The sequence below is a fragment of the Perca fluviatilis genome, chromosome 21 (assembly GCF_010015445.1).
Source record: "Perca fluviatilis chromosome 21, GENO_Pfluv_1.0, whole genome shotgun sequence".
In the NCBI taxonomy this organism is placed as follows: domain Eukaryota; kingdom Metazoa; phylum Chordata; class Actinopteri; order Perciformes; family Percidae; genus Perca; species Perca fluviatilis.
Window position 1 is genome coordinate 30,565,393 of NC_053132.1, and position 19,725 is coordinate 30,585,117.

Sequence of the window (19,725 nt, forward strand, 5' to 3'; positions counted from 1 at the left end):
GCCACAGTAGTAACTGGATTAAACACGGCTAAAATGCTGACTGCTAAACAGTGTAGTGTGTCTGTATTTCACTGTAGGATTCCAACAGCGGGACATTCAACAGTCTGCTGCTAAAGCTATGAGCTAAAAGACACAAACTAGCACCGGTCACTGCTGTTGTCTGAAAAACAACACAGACGGGACAAAACGTTGCGTTTACTGGTAAACTGGTAAACATCGTGACCGGCTTATGATGACCGACTGCTACCTGTTGTGGAATTTTCCTCACGTTACTCTGTCCTCTGTGACTGTCTACATCTAGAAACTAAGCTGCGCGGTGCAGGCAGGGAACAGCTCTGATTGGCTCATGGAGACATGATCAGACAGTGGTTTATGGAGGGCTAGATTGGCTTTGCAAAAACTGTTCTATGAAGGGAATGACGCATTTTAAATATCGCTCGATCACACAAATTTGATCGTGGGAAGCCAAAATCGTGATCGTGATTAAAATTCGATTAATTGTGCAGCCCTAGTGTGAGGCGCCGGGCGGGTGTGGGGATACTCACAAGCCCCCGGCTGAGCGCCGCTACTTTGGAGTTTACCCCGGTGGACGAGAGGGTCGCCTCCCTACGCGTGCGGGTTGTGGGGGGGAAAACTGATTGTTGTTTGTGCATATGCACCAAACAAGAGTTCAGAGTATTCGGCCTTCTTGGAGACCTTGAGTGGAGTCCTGCATGGGGCTCCAGTGGGGGACTCCATTGTTTTGCTGGGGGACTTCAACGCGCACGTGGGCAATGATGGAGATACATGGAGAGGCGTGATTGGGAGGAACGGCCTCCCTGATCTAAACCAGAGTGGTTGTTTGTTGTTGGACTTCTGTGCTAGTCATGGATTGTCTATAACGAACACCATGTTCGAACATAGGGATGCTCATAAGTGTACTTGGTACCAGAGCACCCTAGGCCAACGGTCAATGATCGATTTTATAATCGTTTCATCTGATCTGAGGCCGTATGTTTTGGACACTCGGGTGAAGAGAGGGGCGGAGCTGTCAACCGATCACCATCTGGTGGTGAGTTGGGTCTCTGGACAGACCTGGTAAGCCTAAGCGGGTAGTGCGGGTAAATCGGGAACGTCTGGAGGAGGTCCCTGTCCGACAGACTTTCAACTCACACCTCCGGCGGAGCTTTTCGTGCATCCCTGTGGAGGCTGGGGGCATTGAACCCGAGTGGACAATGTTCAAAGTTTCCATTGCTGAAGCTGTGGCGAGGAGCTGTGGTCTTAGGTGCCTCAAGGGGCGGTAACCCACGAACACCATGGTGGACACCGGTGGTCAGGGAAGCCGTCCGACTGAAGGAGTCTTTCCGGGATATGTTATCCCAGAGGACTCTGGAGGCAGTTACAGGGTACCGAAGGGCCCGAAGGGCTGCAGCCTCTGCCGTGAAAGAGGCAAAGCAGTGGGTGTGGGAGAAGTTTGGAGAAGACATGGAGAAGGACTTTCGGTCGGCACCAAAGTGCTTGTGGAAAACTGTTCGCCACCTCAGGAGGGGGAAGCGGGGAACTATCCAAGCTGTGTACAGTAAGGAGGGGACACTGTTGACCTCAACTGAGGAGGTAATAGTGCGGTGGAAGGAGCACTTTGAGGAACTCCTGAATCCGACTAATACACCCTCTATGTTAGAGGCAGAACTGGAGGATGATGGGGGATTGTCGTCAATTTCCCAGGCGGAAGTCACTGATGTAGTCAAACAACTCCACAGTGGCAAAGCCCCGGGGATTGATGAGATCCGTTCAGAAATGCTCAAGGCTCTGGGTGTGGAGGGGCTGTCCTGGTTGACACGTCTCTTCAACATTGTGTGGAAGTCTGGGACAGTGCCAAATGAGTGGCAGACTGGTGTGGTGGTTCCCCTTTTTAAAAAGGGGGACCAGAGGGTGTGTGCCAATTACAGGGGTATCACACTTCTCAGCCTCCCTGGTAAAGTCTACTCCAAGGTGCTGGAAAGGAGGGTTCGGCCAATAGTCGAACCTCGGGTTGAAGAGGAACAATGCGGATTTCGTCCTGGTTGTGGAACAACGGACCAGCTCTTTACTCTCGCAAGGATCCTGGAGGGAGCCTGGGAGTATGCCCAACCAGTCTACATGTGTTTTGTGGATCTGGAGAAGGCGTATGACCGGGTCCCCCGGGAGATACTGTGGGAGGTGCTGCGGGAGTATGGGGTGAGGGGGTCTCTTCTCAGGGCCATCCAATCTCTGTACGACCAAAGTGAGAGCTGTGTCCGGGTTCTCGGCAGTAAGTCAGACTGGTTTCAGGTGAGGGTTGGCCTCCGCCAGGGCTGCGCTTTGTCACCAATCCTGTTTGTAATATTTATGGACAGGATATCAAGGCGTAGTCGGGGTGGGGAGGGGTTGCAGTTCGGTGGGCTGGGGATGTCGTCGCTGCTCTTTGCAGATGACGTGGTCCTGATGGCATTATCTGCCTGTGACCTTCAGCACTCACTGGATCGGTTCGCAGCAGAGTGTGAAGCGGCTGGGATGAGGATCAGCACTTCTAAATCTGAGGCCATGGTTCTCAGCAGGAAACCGATGGAATGCCTTCTCCAAGTAGGGAATGAGTCCTTACCCCAAGTGAAGGAGTTCAAGTACCTTGGGGTTTTGTTCGCGAGTGAGGGGACAATGGAGCGGGAGATTGGTCGGAGAATCGGCGCAGCGGGTGCGGTATTACATTCAATCTATCGCACCGTTGTGACGAAAAGAGAGCTGAGCCAGAAGGCAAAGCTCTCGATCTATCGGTCAGTTTTTGTTCCTACACTCACCTATGGTCATGAAGGCTGGGTCATGACCGAAAGAACGAGATCCAGGGTACAAGCGGCCGAAATGGGTTTCCTCCGGAGGGTGGCTGGCTTCTCCCTTAGAGATAGGGTGTGAAGCTCAGTCATCTGTGAGGAGCTCGGAGTAGAGCCGCTGCTCCTTCGCGTCGAAAGGAGCCAGTTGAGGTGGTTCGGGCATCTTGTAAGGATGCTCCCTGGGCGCCTCTTTAGGGAGGTGTTCCAGGCACGTCCAGCTGGGAGGAGGCCTCGGGGAAGACCCAGGACTAGGTGGAGGGATTATATCTCCAACCTGGCCTGGGAATGCCTTGGGATCCCCCAGTCAGAGCTGGTTAATGTGGCTCGGGAAAAGGAAGTTTGGGGTCCCCTGCTGGAGGTGCTCCCCCCGCGACCCGACACCGGATAAGCGGAAGAAGATGGATGGATGGATGTACTATTTTATTACACTTTATTAAGCATTTCTTACTTATTCTTTAATTTTAATGTTAAGAGATAAAACTGTTAAGTGTTCATTGTAATTTTAGACTTATGTTTACATTTGAACTATTTGAGTGTTTTCCATGGTTGTGTTGACATTTCTGCTTTTATAACTGAGGGGATTATAATCAGAGGAAGGTTAAGTTTAAAATAAAAATGTTTAAATTTAATATATTTTTCTCCTGGTCCTTATTTTAAATAGGTCATAAAAATATCAATAATTACCGATATGAAACACTTATATCGTGATACAGGTTTCAGCCATATCGCCTAGCCCTACAAGGGAGTTTTCAGTATTTGGTATTACAGGTGTCACTGGCGTGCCAAAACCTCTCCAATGACCACATTTTGCTAAATGCTTTTACTCATTTCTAGGCTATTAGAAAAAACAATAAATATAATAATAAAGACTTAAAATGACTTACAAAACCTTTTTACATTCATTCAAACACTGTTGAACATATCTTTTCTCATAAATCACATGTATGTGCCTGCTGGCTCTGGGAGGCAGGACTTGGCTCTGTTGCGCATTCATTTGGACTGGCTCCCATTGGATGTTCCTATCATGCTACATTATACACCGTTGGAAAGGGAATGTGATTGGCTACAATTGCCATGATTGACGTGTTGATAGCCAATGACAGCTTTTTCCAAGATGGCTGCTCAGAGAGATGACGCAGCGTATCGACGCTCCACAGTGGGAGTGCTTGCTGGACGTCGGGGGCTGTCCCGGGGTGAAAACTAAACAGAAAAAGGTGGGGATAGTTCCATTGTATAGGCAGCAACCTGAAGAAAACAAACATACCCGGGAACACGGTGCAGGGCGACCCGGTGGATGTTAACAGGTTAAAAGAAAAAAACGGCGAAAAAAATGTCCGAAAGGGAACGTGCTCTGAACGGCCGCACGCTGAACAGGCACTACGGTAGTATGCTGTATTATAAAACTGAAAAATGTGAACCCTCTCTGCCCCTCACACTTGGAGGAAACACTGTTATTTACAGCACACCAAAAAGCCAAAATAAAGATATCGAGAGACACTTAGTCAAAACAGAATCCCTCTAGTCTGCATACCAACGTTGTCAGCGCAGAAGAGGTGACACACATTGCTTGGCAAGTATGCTGCCTGCTCACTTCAGGCTCAATCAGAGAAACAAATTCCACTAATCAAAACACTCTTGAGTCTCTTCTTCCTGTTTGCAATTACAATTAAAATTAACTTTAAATTAATTAACTTACTGACATTAAATTGACAGCATACCGCTGTCTCTTTGACCTAGACTTCTGATCTCTTTCGAGCCGGAAGCGTTCCTGGAAACTTGCTCAATTGCTAAGTGTAAGACATTATAGTTTGTGTCTGTGTTTAATTAAATATAACATAAAAATTAAGCAAAAATAAAGAAAACAATGAAGAACCAACAACCCTGAAGAACCACCACGTTAAAAAAATAAAAATAAACATTCAAGCTTTTCAACAGGTGTCCACAAGCTCATCAAAAGAATGATTTAGACCAACCCAGCATGGCGCTCATTTGGTCCATGACCTGACAACTGTTCCTGTTTATATTGCACTGTAGAACACAACAGCACCATGCAGTCAAAGCTAGGGCTGGGCAACATATAAATATTATATCAACATCGATATGAGACTAGATAAATATCATCTCAAATTTTGGATATAGTAATATTGTGACATGACAAATGTCTTTTCATGGTTTTACAGGCTGCATTGTTCTAGCTATTCTGTTTTTTGCCTTTATCCACTTAGTCATTATATCCACATTATGGGTGATTATTTAAAATCTCATTGTGTAAATTTTTTGTGAAAGAACCAATAGTCAACCCTACAATATAGCTGCAATATAGACATTGATGTATTTGGTCAAAAATATTGTGATATTTGATTTTCTCCATATCGCCCAGCTCTAGTCAAAGCTAACCAGCGAAGAGTAAACAAATAAAGAAGAACTTAAACAATGTCCAACTGTATGAGGTAGAGTATCAAGGAGACAAGGACCTCTTTTAGCCCATGGCCCACCCACACAGTGTTTCCCTTTGTTTGATTGACCCTCTGATCAGGACTGTGAAGACATGTACAGTAGGGATGGTACGGTTCATGAAAAAACACCCGAACCGCTCGGTTCGCTAGTCTCGGTTCGGAGCATGTGTGTACCGCACGGTTCGTCAGTATACTGTTGAGCTGCACTAACCTCTTACTGCCGTAGTGCCCACTTTATACACCTATGTTAAAACACTAACTGGAAATGACGAGCGGGATGGGCGTGACAAACGCAAACCCATGGCAGCTGATTGACGATCGCATCACATGGGTCTGGCTGGTCCCTAATTTCAAAACAGACTGTCCATGGCGCTCGCCTAGAGTAACGATCTCATATTGTACTAAAATAGTTCACCTAGACGCGTGTTTCTGAAAACATTTTAAGCGAGAAATAGGTCATGCAGTTGCTGAATCTGTCTTCATTTCAGATCGACAAAGGTCAGTTTAAAAGATTTTCGTCAGATTTTGAGAAGACACCACCGACCACCAAGTTGGAGTGGGGTGCCGCTGCAGGTCACGTCACGTACAGAAATGTCCAGTGGGAGAGAGGCTGTCCAGAGCTGGAGGATACGCCAGCGTCGTTTATAGTCTGGTGTGTGGGAACATTTTGGATTTCATGGTACCTATGATGAAATAAAAACAATATATAGAACTGCCACTGTGTGCATGTTTTGTGCAACATGCATTCAATATGGTAATTTTAGCTATATATCATATGCTGAAGTATATTCTGGAGTGTTAAAGATTAAAAGAAAAAATAAGAACCGTACAGAACCGAAAACCGTGACCCTAAAACCGCGATACGAACCGAACCGTGGGTTTTGTGAACCGTACCACCCCTAATGTTCAGACTGGCCACATTATTAGCTTCACCTATACAATCCAGTACAACAGCTCTGCCACATATTCAACATATAAAATGACACCGGCGTTAATGACAGCCAGTGTAACTGAACGACAGGCCAAATTTTAACTTGTCGGTTAAAGGATTTGCTGTAGCCAGTGTCAGTAATCGGCAGAAGACTGTTTGTGAGGGATAAAGGTCCACTTTGAATTCTGTACCTATGCGAGTGGACAGAGTTTCTGTAGTTCCTAACAGAGTGATGTTCATATCAATAATTGCATTTGATAAATGTAATGGTTTTGAACCAATATACTGTAGCGATCGACAGATACTGGTTTTTCAGGGCCGATACCGATTATTATTAGTAGTAACGGGCGATAGAAACGATATGCAATATAAACGAGACAAAATTGGCCTACGATAGATATTTTAATTATATTGCACTATCGCGATAATGCATGTTGATGACACAATCTACCAGCGAATTTTAGAGCCACGAGTTGCAACCGGCTGCAACCGGCTGCAACGCATCATCGTCATCTTGAGTGAACACGTGAAACGGAGGAGCTGGTGAAAAAGGCCGGTGCAACATCCATTATTTGGACTTGGTTCGGATTTAAGCCGCTACAACGGCCCTGTGGTCGAGCCGTACCATGGAGCCTTTCACCAGCCTGACCATTCACTATATAACTATACGACAATTGGAATCTTGGCAGCCGATGTTTGCAGATGTTATACTTCCCCGCTGAACATAAGGCCGTGTGTGTGTGTGTGTGTGTGTGTGTGTGTGTGTGTGTGTGTGTGTGTGTGTGTGTGTGTGTGTGTGAGAGATGGTATAGTCTAATGTATTTTAGTGGGTATACTGTACTATATAAATATGGACCAGAATGGACATTAAATCTGGATGTCCTCCCCCTGGGAAATTTTGAGCATCAAAGACTTAATTTCCTTCATTCTGATACACTTTAATGCACCAATTTACAGTGGAAATACCTTTATTTAGACTATGCGAAGGAAAACACAGATGGCAATTCAAAATATATTAAACATATAATGGAAAGTATGTCATTACGTGTCATTGCGCATTTTTAAGTGGGTATATGGTAGGGCTGCAACAACGAATCGATAAAATTAGATTATTAAAAAAGTTGGCAACGAATTTAATTATTGATTCGCGGAGATAAACAAAAAATTGAGTTGAGCGCAGAGCGGAGCAGCGCAGAGCAAAAGAAAAAAAATAAAATAAAAAGAGCAGAGCGGGGGTAGGGGAAATACGGAGAGAGACCGGAGAGACCCGTAACGTTGTTCTGAAACACACGGCGGAGGCAGAGAAATCAGTACGACCTAAGACATCCAAGGTGTGGGAGCATTTCACACTAAATAAATCAAAAACCTGTTAATTGCAAGATAAGAAAAAGCGACACGGCATGCCACGGGAGCACCACGGTGATGAGTCAGCACCTAAAACGTAAACATGTCGGAGTCCTTGATGAGGAGGAAGGGAGCTCAACAGCAGGGTGAAGTCACTATACTATCCTACTTTTTCCCCCTCGTTATCCAGCTTCACAAGCATGACAAGCTAGGGTTAGCTCATTAATAACAGTAGTAAAGCAGGGGTGGTATAGTTTGCAAGACTAAAGACACTGTTTTATTCATTCACCTTTCTTGGCCCATTCATTTTTCAATCTGTTGTCATGTATATATTCTGTGCTTTGTCCCCTATCAGTTATTGTTGACAAATATATTTGTGTGTGTTGTACTTTTTAATTTCATTTTAAAAGTTCTTTAATAGCACTTGGTCATCTTAAGCTGTGTTTAAATGTGGTGTATAAATGAACTTAACTTGCAATTACTACAATGATGGTAATAATTTAATGAATAAGCTTCAAGTGAACTAATTAATCGATTATTAAAGTAATCATTAGTTGCAACCCTATTATAAGCGTTCTTAGTGGCTATACTGCGTATACTTGCATATCACGTAGACTACACCACTGTGTGTGTGTGTGTGTGTGTGTGTGTGTGTGTGTGTGTGTGCACGCGCGCATGCAAGTGTGCTCTGTCACTGTTTTGCACTTTTGACTGTCTATGGCAGGGCACTACTGTAAAGAAACTTTTATACTTGAAACATTTTCTTTAGTTGACGTATATGAGCCTTATACTGGAAGTATCTTCTCTAAATTGTTATAAATTATTGTGCTTTCATTTTGCACTTGATTATCTTTTCATTTGAAGTATCTGTGCACTACACTTGGAAGAATTTTCTTTATTTAAAATAGCCATGCCTAATACTGGAAGTATTTCCCTAATTCACAGTATCCGTTCCTTTATTAACAAGACACCAGTTTTCATTTCATTAAGAGAACAAAATGTTTAAAACCAAATGTGTTACATTAGGCTGCAGGTAAGAAACTTTGTTTGAAATATGTTTTTATTTAAATTATCTGTGCATCTTTGCCTAATACTGAAAGTATTTTCAGTACAGTGTCTGTTCCTTAACTAAAGAGACACCAGGTTTTCCTGTTCTCTGCATCTTGGGTGGCATTTAAGAACCAAGGACTTTAAGTGTAGTGCCTTTTGGAATGGTTTCCACTAGGGCTGAATGATTTTTGAAAATAATCTAATTGCGATTTTTTTCAAAAATATTGCGATTCAATATGAGATAATTTTTTAAGCTCTGTCTTCTGTATTATTCAACAAAGACTAGCAATTAGGGCTGTGCTCGATTGAAGAAATTCTTAGTCGACTAACAATCATTCAATTGTATCGACTAATCGATTAGTTGATTTAATCGACAGATCTGTAAATCTGAGTTTCTCCGCAAAGAGTCATGCAAAAGCACCACTTTAATTCTTGTGTTTACCAGAGATGTGCTCGTACGTTTCTTGGAAATAAGTCATTCAGCATGAAAAAAAAAAGCATAAAACATGACTGACTAAAGAAACCTAAGTTGACTAAGACCAAAACGACCGATTAGTCGACTAATCGACTAAGAAGGAGCAGCCCTACTAGCAATAAATCATTGTATAGTATGAACAACACACGATGAGATAGATTAAGCAAACTGCTATTTCCTGGAGGCCAGGACTGTATGTGATGATGAAATTAGGTGATGCATGAATTTATATGAATGACCTCTTTTATTTAACTACTTCAATCCCAGTAGTATATTGAGCACTGACCAAGCCTGGTGTAAACATTCATATGAAAGTCAGAAACAAATCACACAAACTAAAGTGCAGATTGCGGAAAAAAAATAAAAATATGTGGCTTTACCTACAATATTTAGATAATTTCATTAACTATTTAAAAAAAACTAACAAATCGTCCATTAACCACTGTGCCTTACAATCATCACTCCGTTAAATACCCTGCGCATAAACAGCATAAACAAATATACATTCCGTACATTTTGTACATCAGCATCTCGATATCCCCATCAAAAACCTGACTGCGATGTTCTAGCCCGTGTAAGGGAATCTTGGTCTTTTGAGTAGAGGAACTTCGTTTGCTGGAAAACATAGTTATAATAATAATTATATACTATAATAATATAGTTATATATATGTCAATGCAGAAAACCTGCGCGCAGTATAACCGGAAGTAAAACAAGAAGTAAGAAAACATGGCGAGACGCAGCACAGCACCACACTTTTGGGCGCAGGGAGGAAACCAATTTCTTCATTAGTGTGGTGAAAACCATGAATATAATGTCTTTTGTTGACGGCAGAAAGTAACCGAGATAGTGAGATTTATAAGAAAGTGACCGAAAAGTTATTGCGTCTTGTGTTGTCCGTAGGCTATGTCCAGACGCTAACCGGCGTCGCCGTTTACCTCGGGATATCGCCAATTGATTACAAATTCCATGTAGGAGTAACTCGCTCTGCTCACGCATGTAAACGGGTTATTCCGAATGTTTCAGAAACCCGAATAGTGACCTTAACCATAACCCGAAAATTGACAGCTTGTAAACGTAGTCAATGCTGCACTTGCTCAGAGAGGCTATCGTTACGTTAGTAGTAGGGATGGTACGGTTCATGAAAAAACACCCGAACCGCTCGGTTCGCTAGTCTCGGTTCGGAGCATGTGTGTACCGCACGGTTCGTCAGTACACTGTTGAGCTGCACTAACCTCTTACTGCCGTAGTGCCCACTTTATACACCTATGTTAAAACACTAACTGGAAATGACGACGGGATGGGCGTGACAAACGCAACCCATGGCAGCTGATTGACGATCGCGCTCACATGGGTCTGGCTGGTCCCCAAATTTCAAAACAGATGTCGTGGCGGCTCGTTCAGAGTACGATCTCATATTGTACTAAAATAGTTTACCGAAACGTGTTGTCTTGAAAACATTTTAAGCGAGAAATAGGCCATGCAGTTGCTGAATCTGTCTTCATTTCAGATCGACAAAGGTCAGTTTAAAAGATTTTCGTCAGATTTTGAGAGACAAAGCGACCCGCTCCTCAAGTGGAGTGGGTGCCCGCAGGTCACGCCACGTACAGAAATGTCCAGTGGGAGAGAGGCTGTCCAGAGCTGGAGGATACGCGCGCGCGCGCGTTTATAGTCTGGTGTGTGGGAACATTTTGGATTTCATGGTACCTATGATGAAATAAAACAATATATAGAACTGCCACTGTGTGCATGTTTTGTGCAACATGCATTCAATATGCTAATTTTAGCTATATATCATATGCTGAAGTATATTCTGGAGTGTTAAAGATTAAAAGAAAAAATAACAAGAACCGTACAGAACCGAAAACCGTGACCCTAAAACCGTGGGTTTTGTGAACCGTACCACCCCTAGTTAGTAGTAGCATGCATGTGTTGCCGTGGGATTAACTGTACTAATAAAACCGTTGAAACAACGTGGCCACGCTGGCCACTATTAAAATGGCTGTAAAAGTTTTAAACTACAACTCGTTGTTTGAATGACAGAAATCTGCTCAAGGTACGGCATAGCGTTAGCGTGCTAAGTTGATGCTTTCTCTGTGGAGTGCAGACTGATTTGCTCTCTCGAGTCACGTGACCAAATCGCAGCCTTTGCGATTAGAAAAATCGCGTTGCAACATATCGCAATATTATTGCAAATGCAATTAATCGTTCAGGCCTAGTTTCCACTAAAGGAAAGAAACCCAATACTTTAAGCTTTTTCTTTTTTAAAGTCTCTGCAACTAGTGTACTTGTATTTTATTTTATTTATCTGAAACATTATGTTGTATAATTAGTTTTGCACAATAAATGTTCTCAAAACTACATACTACGTTTCTCTCTTTAAAAAAGAAATACATTTAGCAGTTTGGCTTTCCTTAGGGTCTATGTAACCTGGTCTGAAATGGTTATATTATAATTGATATATCGTGATATATACCGTTATCGCAAGAGGACGCAATGTATATCGCAATATGTATTTTAGGCCATATCACCCATCCCTAATTAGTAGTTAATGAAACTGATAACTGATATTTGGAACCAATATGCATATACAGTGAAAATGAAAATCTTTAAGTCAAAATTAAGATTTTGAAATGTTACAAACTTCAACACAAAACTTTTTCAATTGTTAAAATTATTTATTAATTATTTAATAAATTAGAAACTTTCAAAAATAATAAGAGAGTCAGATATTGTTGTGGGGGGGGCATTAAGTCAGACTCCGTGATGAGTGAAACCGAAGCAGAGGCACAGAAACAGAGCTGTAGCAGAGCCAAAGTAGAACACTTTTTTAATTCATTAACTCTATCTGTTATCAGGTAAATAAAACACTGATAGAGACAATCTGCAAACTGCCAAAAAAAAAAAACACCCGATAATCAGCCAGGGCCGATAATCGGTCCATCCCTAATATACTGGCAACTCTGTTTATTAGGTCTACCTAGCCAAGTCTAATCCAACATTCTACCTTCATCAAGATTATAATATTCAGTTTTTCTTCAAATTGTTTTAGAGAGGTGGTCATTCAACTGTATGATCATTTTGGAGGATGTAGTTTGTGGTGCTGGTGAACTGTACCCATACAGCTGATGTTATGTGGTGAATGTAATCGTGCGGTCAAAACAATCATACTAAAAATAACTAAGCACGTTGAAGGCCGTTGTAACCTTATAACGTTGCCGTACGGTTTAGCCACCAAGCATTAGCATGAGCCACTGGTCAACATAGCACATTGTAGTATGCTGGATCAACATTGAAATATCTCAATAAATTAGGTCTCTACTAGGGATGCACAATTAATCGCAACTGTATCGAAATCGCAATATGGACTAGTGCAATATCCAAATCGCAGGGGGGCGCAATATTTGTTAATGGCAAAATATGTGTCATATCTTTCTGAATTAGGTGTTGTGGTGCTGCAGAAATGTCCCTAAAAATCGTATCCTACAGACTAAAAGAAAACTATTTCTTTCAAGGTTAATCATTTTCAATGAAAATGAGAATAATGATACAAAAACGAGCATTCCCTCCAATATCGTGAATCATATCGCAATCACAATATCAGTCAAAGTAATTGCAATTAGATCTTTTCCTCATATCATGCAGCCATAATCTCTACTGTATTACTGTGCTGCAAAGTGGGATGTAATTAATGAAAAAATTATGTGCGGCAGAAAAAATATTGCGTTGTTGTTACGGAACATAATTCTTTGACATTTTATGATTTACAATTACTCTTGAAAGTATCATCTGGTGTTTTCAGGCGTTTTCTGTGTTTTGCCAGAAGTTAGAGCAACTAGAGAGGTTTAACATTAGGCGACCAAACGACACACTGGGTCATTAATAAAAATGACTGATTTCTCTGGGTTTGAATATTTGGAATAATGTAAGTACACAACTAAACTAAATATAAAAAACATAGGTTTAGTCATTTTTAGACATTTTGAATGCAGCAATATTACATATCTTTTAATTTGAAAGGGTGGTAGTGCCACAACACCATCCACTTGGTCAGGTTACTCAATTTATAAAACGTTATTTTCAGATTGTAAGGCCCACACTGAAATTATAGCTTTATTGCTAAGTAAGAATAAATGGCAAAAATAAGTTTAATATGCAGTTATTACCTGTACTCCTTTAGGCCAAACTCAAACATTAATGCATGTCGTGTCTGAAGAAGAGGAGCATGTAGTGTGGCCCCGGTGCCTGTAAGACAAAATAAGCATACTATTACAACTTCAAGTGTAATATTATATTAATTGTACAGTTTTCTCTTTTAAATACTACTAATTGTGTGAGTGGTTTAAATGAAAATATTTGTGGAGAACATCTCGTTGAACAAAATGTGAGAATAAACCCTTGTTTTGTCACACAGCTTTTATGGTGATTTAACCCCAAAGTATCAATGTTGACATATTAGTTTAATGTTACTGTTCAATGTTATGAATATGAAAGTGTCCATCAACAGAAACCAGTAGGCAAGGGATCTGCTGAATGTCATGCCATGTGAATTGCCGTTCATACCACGTTATTGAGTGACCTGTAACACACACACACACACACACACACACACACACACACACACACACACACACACACACACACACACACACACACACACACACACACACACACACACACACACACACACACACACACACACACACACACACACGACGTGAAAGTGGCCATGTCACAAACATCCCTGGGGGCTAGGATGTTTGTGATCCTGCCTCACCTTTCATTATAGCAACGCAAAACGGCAGAAAACAACTCTTTTTGTCCTATTGAACCTTTGCTATAAAACGGTGGGATATTATCTATTGAAACAGCTCAGGCGATCAAGACTTAAGGTACCCTCTGGAGTTTTTGACCTCTAGTGTTACAGAGCAGTCTTTTATGAGAGGGACTTTTTTGTTTGTTTAGATTTGTCTTGTGCACGCACAATCGCACATGTGCATGTTGGTGATGCGATACACTTCCTGCCAATAGTTTTGCACTAATCTGATGTAAAGGCTGCGTTAACAGCCAAGAAACACAGCAATGTACCAGCAATGACAGGAAAGAAGAAAAAAAAGGAAACTAGTAAACATGGATGTAAACAACGCATGATTTAATACTTTCATTGAAAGGAATAATTAGCTTTGAAGAAGGAAATGGATACCGATTGTTAGGGCTTAAAAATACACACAATGCATAAATTATAACTGTATCCCTCCTTGTCATTTTTGTTGCTATGAACGTGTATAGATAGGGTCAAGTGCCAACAACTAGCATAGCTTAAGCGCAACAGTCCGACCAATATTCAGTTATATAATTACAATTTGGCACATCTAAACAAAATCATTAATTACCATCAACGTTCAAACCCCTTAAGACTTTGGCTAATGTTAGCAGTTAATTGCGGTTAAACAAAGAAACTGCAAATATGTAAAATAAATTGACAATTAGACAACTATATAATAATTGTTACAGGCCTACTGACAGCAAGATCAGTTAAACCTACTTTGTACCAATCATATTTATAACCATAGTAGTGTTATAGCAAAAACAGGAAAAGACCCTTTACAAGATCACTTTCACAAGTGAGACAAGCTGTACAATTACATGAAAACTGAACCAGTGCTGTGAAGACCATAATAAGGGCAGAGCTAACGCAGTGTTACATGTGGAGCTGAAATGATTAATGGAAAAGTCAACTGACAGAAAATTAATCAGCAACAAATTTGATAATTGATTACTTATTTAAGTTAGGCTATTATCTACAAAACAATCTTCTCAATCAAATTTGATAACTTAATTGCAGTACAATTAATTATTTAAAACAGGCAATAGTCTTTTCTATTCCACACATTCTTCTTCCTTGTCAAAATCTTGCACCTACATTACCCACAATGCAACAGACTGCTGACAGTTCGGTCAGAGATTCGGGTGCATTATGCAAGTAGCAGCTAGCATAGCATGGAGCTTCTGGCCTGCAGCAGAGATGATGAGCTACAACGGTCAAACGTGTAGTCTTCAAACCCAACCGATGGTGACTCAAGTAACGTCACTTTGATATTGTGTCAGACTTCACACAGCTCCCTCTGGAGACGCTAAAGGCTTTATACAACGTGTTTACATCTATACAGTAGTACTCCCAACATCTGGAAACAGACTTTGATGTGGAAAACTGGTGTTCCCATTTAATATCTTTGGCTTTCGGAATGTTAAGACAAAAAACAAGCAGGGTGAAGACATCACCTCGGCTTTGGGAAATTGGAACAGGCATTTTCCTCCGCAGTTTTCTTTTTCTTCTATATTTGGCAATGTAGGAAAGCTTTTTTGCACAACTCTTTTGTCTGGCAGTTGCGTAGGATATGATCAAAAGTAGCAGATCAAAATGTTTCGAGAAAATCCCGCACACTGACCATTACGCAAGCAATAATTTATTTAGAAGAAAAATACAACGTTTCGGTCTCAGACCTTCATGAGGTAAATTCCTGGTCTTCTATATTTGGAAATTTTATTGGACCAAGCAATTAATCAATTGTTCAGCAGATAAGTTAATGGGAATTTCAAAAATATACTCTGCGTGGAGCAGTCATTTAAGTATGTATTGTTTTTTATTTTTTGTAACCCCACAGAGTAACTTTTACACTTAAATGAGTTAGCCTTGATTCCACTGAACTGACAATGACAGAGTAATAGATTAGTAATATATACCTGATATAGATGTAAATAGGCCAAATCACATACATAAAGTGCAACAGGGTGTGCTCTTGAAAACACACAGGATGTTGATTACAGGCATTTTCATCCCAATTCAACATTACACTTATAAAGTATTAATGAAAGGTCAGGGAACCGGGATTAGCCTTCAACTTCATACTCTCAGTCAGCTGTAAACCCAGGGAGGAAGCCATGTTGGGGGGAAAAATGGCTGCCATGATTTTATGACTTATCTGCACCAGCTACTTCAGTCTAAGAAAATGTAATTTCTGCTAATAGTGTCTTCACAAACACTTAGGCTGACTTAAATAATGTATATCAATTACATAGGCCTACTTAAAAACATGATGGAAATTATATGTGTAGCATATACAGGAGATAAGCCTACTTAGCTTTTAATATTTCTAATAAAACTGGATATATGAAACTAATAGTATAATGAAACTGAGTAGGACTTTAGTGAACACCTGGACTGCAGACAAGTGGGCTAGTTTAGGCCAACACCATCTAAAGGGGATAGATAAATGAAGCATGGAGATGAGAGAAAAAGTTGCATCGTCTCATAACTGCAATTCCACTCAGCCTCAGTAACACAGCACAGGGAGAACAACGTGTTGCAAAAATATGAATCTCATCCTTAACCATACAATTCGACATCCTTTTTTTTAATTTAATGTTTACTTGTTCCGAGTGACTTGCTCCATAGTCGCTTAAGTTTAGGAAACGCGAGGGAACGCTGCATCAATGGAAGAATTAAAGGCTGTAGACAGACAGCAACAAAGGACTCCACAATGTACGCTGCGATATTAGATTTCACTGTGGCAATTTATATCTCGAAACACGGAAAACATTTGAGCTACTTCGCGATAATGTTAGTGTCTGTGGAGTTCAATAACCAGTTATTTTACATCAAAATAAAGCCCCCACCCACGCGAAGATATTTAAAGTTGCAGAAAAATGTGGTACTTCTTACTATGAACTCGATGGAAGTTCAGGCGGCGTCCCGTCAGCGTCCGACATTATAAAAACGAGGTTAAGGTTGAAAAAACACCCAGCAGAAACATTTGCCTTCCTTCTCTTCTCTCTATGGAGCCACAGCGACGGCGGCCATGACAGTCCATCCGGGTACTAATGTGCTCTTGACACTCATGTAGAAGCGGATGAATATGTATTGCCTGTCAAACACTAAACTAGTGCCGTGAAGGGCATTTTTACGCAAAAACACAGTTAAAACAACTTTCACTCAAGTGAAAATATATATTGTGTTTTACGAGCGGCCCATAACAACGTGACTGTGTTTTTGCAGCATGAGCCCTACGTCATTCGTTGTGTGTGTGTGTGTGTGTGTGTGTGTGTGTGTGTGTGTGTGTGTGTGTGTGTGTGTGTGTGTGTGTGTGTGTGTTGTGTCCTAGGTGGAAGAAGAAGCAATGAGCAGCAATGGCGGATACACGCCACTTCCTATTAAATGCGTTACATGTAGGCTAGGCTGAAATGCGTTCATATATTGCCGATGAAATTCTTTATTTTTCAGCTCTATATAGTCCTACCTATTATAGGCCTACATCATCTCTCTCTCTCTCAGTCTTTATCTTTCTGTCTTTCTCTCCCTCTGTCTCATTCACACATCACATGCACACAAACTTACAACAGGCTAATAATGGAGCATGCGAAGCTCCCACATTGTTACTTCATCGCCCTACATTGTAACATTGTCACGCCAGCTATATTAGAGCCAGTGGGTAATTCCATTTAAAACTGTTAGTTAAATCTATGTGTCTCTGCTTGCCTCCCTCATTCTCTCTGCCTCTTTATGTTTTGGTTGAGCATTATAACGGCTGCCATTATATCCATTTGGACAGAGACACTACCATAGAGTTGACTATTCAATTGATCATGAGTCTGTTCAACCATAAGCAGGCTAGAGTATGTCACAAGATCCATATTGTAGCTGCTCTGGTCTTTTGATCACGTCGCATGATCTTCATCAGCAGATGGACTTTGTTCAGGTGTTATGGAATTGCAGATGGTAGTATTTCCTGTTTTTTTCCAGGGAACTTTAAGGACCTTCCTGATATGCAGGGTGTGGCACACATGAAGCAACTTCAACAAAACATTGGGGATTAAGCTGATATCCTGTTGTTGTGTGTTCCTAGAAGCAGGGCCGTAGGACAGAAAAACATTCAGCCACATGTGGCATAATATGTCATATTTAGGTTAGGCCTACTTTACAGTCACTTTCTCCTCTTCCTTCCATCACTTCTTCATCTACGCCACCTTCAAAGCTTTTTTCACCTCCATCGTCTCTGCACTGCTTTCTGTCTCTAATTCAGCCTATTTATTTGGTGCAAGAACAGACCTAGGCCTATCTAGAAGTATGAAGTATGATACAGCAATATTAATGTTAGATTAAGGTATAGCCACAATTGACGAATTTAGGTTAAGTTTCACATGCAGTCTAGCCTATAAATCATATGCTAAGTGTATGTATTTTTACACATGATTAGAACCACTCAAGAAATAGGCTAAATATTACTAGTAGCTGACTGTTCCATTGTGGAAATTATGCAATAAAAAGCCAGACTTTGTAAATACCTGCTATTTTCACCTTTCTCACACGTTAATGCAATAGTAACCTAACTAAATGTAAGAAGATTGGACACAATACAATAAAACCTACAAATATAGCCTGTATGAAATGTATTCATTTGTAATTACCTTTCTATTTACCCACCACTAATTTGTGATTAGCTAAAAGAAAACAACTTTACTGTCAGATCAGATGTTCAACCAGAACATTAGTCTGAGCAACCTTATAGGGGCCTCCCCTCAGACAAAGCTTTGAAAAATGTGCCTCCACTTTGAAAAAGACCATCAGGGGCATAGCACAAAATCCTGGGCCCTGTAAAAAGGCATTCTCTATGGGCCCCTCCCCGCATTTACAGCTATTCATTCTAGCATCTTTTTGGGCACAGATTAAACCACTCTGATGTTTGTTCAAGTTTTCATTTTTATTATTAGTTATTTGATGCCATAAAACGTCATGATTGACAGCTGTGATTGACTCGCGATTGGTCGGACGGTTGTATGGGTGGGGATAGCATGGCTCCACCGCCCGATCACTACTGTGCAGAATTTGGCCCCAAAATTACAAGATGGCAGCTCCAGTATCCTGGATGATTTGGCTTGACTTTTGTACAGTGGGAGGAAGTGGAGATGCGTCGTCCATCTTACATACACAGTCTATTGTCCTCATGAACCAAATATCTTATAGTATTTGTCCCCTTGTCCATTGACTTGAATGCACAGTGAAGATTCATTTCATGTTGAATTTCTGGCTTTATAATATAATGGCTTTGCATGTGGACAAAAAGGTATTAGAAAAGCAGTTAGGAATCTGTGACTACTTTGCTGTTTGCTTGTTATCTTTTAATACCGGCTTAATGTCCTTCACCCAAAATATACAGAGTATGACTGACAACTTTCGGAACCTGACAATCCACTATCATTCAAATACACTTCACACAGTGATTGGTCAGCTGTGTGGAGGTGAGAAGGGTTTTGTATGTCTCTCTCTACCTCTTTTTCCGTTAATTCCATTGATTTTTTTTCTCATAATGTATCCCCACTTTCTTGTTTCTGTAAAAAAATGTTCTTCCTACAATGGCCTTAGAATTTTGTTGTAGCAGAAACAACTTCCTTTTGCCAACATCTCTCTGGAGTGGTTTACTGGTCTGGCCCACTTGAGATCAAATTAGGCTGTATGTGGCCCATGAACTAAAATGAGTTTGACTTAGACTTTATTAATATTATTTTATTTATTTACCATCATTTTGTAATTTGTCTTTATTGATTTAAAGTCATTGTCCCTCTGGATCATTATATTGAGTATGTGTCAAA

General features: G+C 40.9%; 1 protein-coding gene across 1 annotated transcript in view; it reads right to left on the reverse strand.

Annotated features, from left to right (window-relative positions):
• Positions 1–17,169, reverse strand: part of si:ch211-214e3.5 (zinc finger protein 518A) — a 32,218-nt gene extending 15,049 nt beyond the window's left edge. The window contains exons 1-2 of the mRNA XM_039788932.1: positions 16,802–17,169; positions 13,245–13,323 (exon numbers count right to left, since the gene is read on the reverse strand). The gene's annotated coding sequence lies outside the window, so the exon portion shown is untranslated. The remainder of the gene's footprint in view (positions 1–13,244; positions 13,324–16,801) is intronic.
• Positions 17,170–19,725: the final 2,556 nt, after the last annotated feature.